Raw genomic sequence first — 5121 nt, 5'->3', positions numbered from 1 at the left:
GCGGATTGGCCTAGGTTCCGGGAGATCCAGCTTTTTAAAGAATGAGTATGGCCTTAGGTTCACACTTGCTCCCGAATCGTCTAAGGCCTGAATGGTGGCCAAGTTGCCAAATTAGCAAGGTAAAGTCAAACTCCCCGGATCACTTTTCTTCTTTGGTAGCTTATTTAGCATAGCAACTGAGCAGTTTTCATTGAGTACTACCTTCTTCACTTCTTCCATCTTTCTTCTATTAGTGAGAATTTCCTTAAGGAACTTTGCATACTTGGGCATTTGCATGACGGCTTCAATGAAGGGTATGTTGATTTGAAGAGTCTTGATATGATCTAGAAACTTCTGATACTCCTCTTCCTGCTTCTCCTTCTTAGCTCGGGCTAGGTATGGCATGGGAGGCTGGTAAAGTTTTTCAGGGACCTGCTCGTTGGGATTTTGTGATGTACTCGCCGAGTCCATACGTGGTACTCGGCGAGTAGGGCTGTCAGATTGTATGTCTTGGTTTTCTGCCTCCTCCTTCTGTGATTTCTTGGATGACTCAGTCTGAATAGGTTCCAGGGGAGTGATTATCTTCCCACTTCTTGTTGTGACTATGTTTATGTGCGCGCCTCGTGGGTTATTTTCAGTTTTGCTAGGAAGTTCGCCCGGTGACCTTTGGTTGATTTGTTGAGCAAGTTGCCCAAGCTGCGTTTCTATATTGTGGATAGATGCTTGATGGTTCCTAAGCATGGTCCTTGTTTCTTGAATTGCAGCATCATGATCACTATGTCTTTTTTCTGAAGCAGCTACATATTTGGTGAGCATTTCTTCCAAGCTTGGCTTCCTTTCTTGCACCGGCTCCTCCTTTTGGTAGAACCCTCTCCCTTTTTGCCTAAACCTTTCCTCCTTGTCTTTCTTGTACTCTTCATAAGGGAGCCATTCTTTCTTTTGTTTGCGCCAGTCTTCATCATATCGGTCTCCACTTGAGTAACACACTTACACCTTCTTGTTGCCATTCTCATCTAAATCACAGTCTCTAGTGAGGTGAGGCCCATTGCAGTTTTCACAGCCCACCCGAATAGCATGGATCATTTGATCCATTTTATCCATCCTCCTATCCATGGTTTTTAGCATAGCCATGACCACGGATAAGTCTTCAGTAGCTGCATAAGCGGCTCCCCTAGTGACATCATGTCTAGGGTTGTGGTATTCTCTAGAGTGTTTAGAGAATTCTTCAATCAATTCTTTGATCACCGGGGGCGGCTTCTTTGTGAGCGGGCCTTGCGAGTCTAGTAACTGCCTGGTTGTGACATTGACTCCATTATAGAAGATGGAGACTTCTTGCTGGCTGTTTAGGTCATGGTGTGGGAAGTTTCTTAGTAAGCTCCTGTACCTCTCCCATGCTTCATATAGTGACTCTCCAGCTTGTTGTTCAAAGTTAGGAATGGCCTTCTTTAACTTGGCTATCTTGGAAGGTGGGAAAAAGTGATCAAGAAATTCTTCTTTCATCTTGGCCCAAGTTGTGACTGATCCGGGGGGAAGTGACTTGAGCCAGTCTTTTGCAGCACCTTTGAATGTCACCGAAAGCATACAAAGTAGCTGAGTCTCGCGGGGCACATTTGGAACATTGAAGTAATCAGCTACATCATTGACTTCGTCCAAATGCTTGTAGGCATCTTCATGGTCTTTTCCATAAAACGGTATTTCTTTAAGTAAAGCTAGGATATGAACCTTTAGCTCGAAAGTAGCAGTCGTGGGAATTGCGGGTTGCATAAGTCCCGGGCCAGTGTCGTCGCGCATCCTCTTCTTACATTCTCCCATGGGGATTTCATCAATGTTAGCCATTGTGATAGCTAACTCTTCCTCGTAATCGGTTTCGTGCTCGTATGTATGCTCCTCTTCTTCCTCGGTCTCGTACTCGATATCTTCTGGAATTGGGTCCTCGATTGTCAAAGAGGCACTGGATGCTCCTGATTTGCTGCTCTTCTTTTTCCCAAAAACAGTCTTCAAATTGGACAAAGGTGACTTCTTTGGTGTATTCGAGCTCTCCACGTCCTTTCCTTTGTTCCTTTTCAATGCGGATTCGGGATCTTCAAACGGGGGTACCAGCGGGGTGTTGGATCCTCTGGTCATGAAAGTCCTGAAATAAACAAGATAAAAACGTAAAAAGAACAAAAAGACTGTACTAAAAAAACGAAAGCTAATCTGCCAAATACGCTTGTACTCGCCGAGTAGGTGCGACTGCACTCGGCGAGTATCAGTGTAATTTTGAAGAAATTTTAAACTTACTTTTAAAACTAACCAGATGCTAAAACCTAATTTCTAACTACTAAATTGCAATAAATTAACTTTGTGCCAGTAAACTCACACAAAGGATCGAAAAAATTAGGGATTAGATTAATTATTTAGAACCGTTCCCCGGCAACGGCGCCAAAAACTTGATGTGTGTAAATGCACTTGTTTTATTCCTACTTTTTATTAATAAATTTAGCACACAAAGGCAGTGAACCTGTCTTTTAGTGGTATAGTTTAGTAAGTAAGGTATCGAACTCAGGGAACGGAAAATTAAACTAATGGCTAATTTTAACTAAACAATTAATGAAAGTAAAAGGTTTTTCTTCTAGTTTTACAAGACTAGAAACTTAAGCACACCATAAAACACTTAATTAACTAAATAACTAAAGCAAACAACTAATTCACCAAATTTGATAAAGATGTTTATATTTAGGTTCAACCAATTCACTCCTATGATTATTTTGTATTTATGATAGATTAATTGTTATTGGCTACCAATTATATTGGTTAGGTTCATTTTCATTACTCCTAACCCTTAGACAATTAGTTAATTCAAGCAGTGATCAAGTGTTTAAGCTAATTAATTCCTTAGATTAATAATTTGGATTAAATAAGATTTGTAGTGGTTAATCAATTTAGTGGTTCAATTAACCTCTTGTTTGATGGTTTCTCAAACAAGCTCACACATTAATCTAACTATTGTCTCATTAATCTTGGTTTCATAATCATTATTCCTAAGCATATGATTTAGTGTTCACATAGACATATGAGGTTAACAACTAAGAGATGTTCATGCAGCTTAATTGTCTTCCGATTAACAGAAAATAATTGTGATTAATGCATAAGGTTCTTTAACAAACTTAATTTAATAGATCACCAATACACAATTAACCAAAAGCTAAGAATTAAACCATAGGAGTTCCTTGGTATTCCCCAAACAGAAACAAAAACGTATTTAGCTCATAGTTGCAGTAAAAACAAACACAAAAACAAGTTTAGCTAGATTAAACATACTCATTTCCAAAAGCTAAGTGGAATGATTAACCTAGTTGCTTATTTCTTCAAAAGGTTGCATATTAGAATTCCTTAGCGTCTTCAAGGGTTCTCAATCGCAGTTGGATCTTCAAAAAAACGCCAGAAAAGTAGTCCCATCGGATAAAGGCTCGGTTTTTATAGATATCTCAAAACAGGGTGTACTCGGCGAGTAGCAGACCCAACTCGCCGAGTAGACTCGTAGTTATCCGTCTTAAATCAGGAGTCGTGGCTATCTTCTGGAATATTCTGCTGGACTCGCCGAGTAGGCTCGTGTACTCGCCGAGTAGGTAAGCTTTTGTTCCTCAATCTTCATTCTTTGATCTCTAATTGCTTTCCCTTGTTCCCTTTCACTCCCAAGCATGTCTTTTGGACTGAAACAAAATTTAAACAATATTAAGTGCCTTTTGTCATATTATTCACATAATTAGTTAAAAATGAATAAAAATGTATGCTAAATAACTAACTAATTATGCACATATCATGGCTCAAACTTGGATAGTTGTCATTGGAGTTTTGGAAACTTGAGGACTCACAGATTACCTTTTGATGCTTCGAATTGTAATGTTTCACATTCTAGAACCCGGATTAGAAGACCATTAAAGACATGGAGATTTGATGATCACTTCTACATTTGTCACACTTGAGATCTTGTTTTCTTGTTGCTTATTTTTGGAGATTGAAGTCGGGTCATCCATTCCAAGCTTTGAGGGCATAATGTTAGGGTGCAAAACTCTTCATTGGATGATGTCTTGGCTTACCCCTTGTGATATGAGTTTTTGGGTTGAGCTAGCCTATAAATACTAGTCTTAGTATCATTATATAGGTTGAGAGAGCGCTCATTGTGTGTGTGTGTGTATATATATATATATATATATATATATATATATATATATATAGAGAGAGAGAGAGATAATAGTTCTATAGATAGAGAGTAAGGTAGTAAGAAAGCACATGCTTCTATATTTTTGTACTTTCCACATTATCTATACAAATTTGTGCTCAAACTTTAAACCAGATCTTATCGATTATTCATTGATTCTTCAGGTCTGCATTTGCCATCATCATTGGTGTAAGGACCTAAAATCACGGCAATTTTTTTTCTTTTTAAATAGATAAATTACTGATGCACATTTTCTACACAAAACCATAGTAACTGATATTTTAAAAAAATCAATTAACTAGAGTAATTTACAATATGCGGAATTATGTGGTGTGTGCTCTGCAATCATCTTGAGCTCTTCCATTTGAAAACCAGAGTACCTCTAACATAAACTGAAAACCGGAGCACAAAGCATAGTGAGTTTCTCCAAAATACCATAAGACATACAATCACAGACTATCACACACATACATATAGGTGCCATGGGCTCCTCCATGGTCTTTACCCATGATGCCATGGGCTCCCCCATGGTTTTTACCTGGAATGCGAAGGTCTTTCCCTTCATGGTCTGACATCCAATTGCCACAGGCTCCCCCCGGGGTCTTCCATGCAAGTATCACAGAGACAACTAACATACCACATAACACATAATGGGCCAGCATTGGTGCCTTCGACCCATTGATATAATGAGAAGACTTACCTTGCACTGCAGAAACTCACTAAAAGAATCCCTAGTTGTTGTCCCGACGACTTTCCGAATTATCAATACAAACAATACACCCAATTAGCATTTGGCCTCCAATCCATAACTAAAACTTACCTGGGGTAAAAGGACCATATACCTCCAACCTAGCCTTGTCCAAATCCATGACCCAAACTACAATTTGAAAGGCCCAAAGGTCCAATAATCCACAAATGGCCCAATTTTTCAAATTGGGCCC

At 39.2% G+C, this 5121-nt stretch overlaps 1 non-coding gene across 1 annotated transcript; it reads left to right on the top strand.

Annotated features, from left to right (window-relative positions):
* The first annotated feature begins 1324 nt into the window (after positions 1 to 1324).
* LOC111890567 (small nucleolar RNA R71) lies at positions 1325 to 1431 on the top strand. The gene has a single exon (XR_002849904.1). It is a non-coding gene; the product is annotated as a small nucleolar RNA R71 (small nucleolar RNA).
* The last annotated feature ends 3690 nt before the right edge of the window (positions 1432 to 5121 follow it).

The sequence above is a fragment of the Lactuca sativa genome, chromosome 6, assembly GCF_002870075.4.
Source record: "Lactuca sativa cultivar Salinas chromosome 6, Lsat_Salinas_v11, whole genome shotgun sequence".
In the NCBI taxonomy this organism is placed as follows: Eukaryota; Viridiplantae; Streptophyta; class Magnoliopsida; order Asterales; family Asteraceae; genus Lactuca; species Lactuca sativa.
The sequence above is the reverse complement of the archived record's forward strand: the minus strand, read 5'-3'. Positions and strand labels throughout refer to the sequence as shown.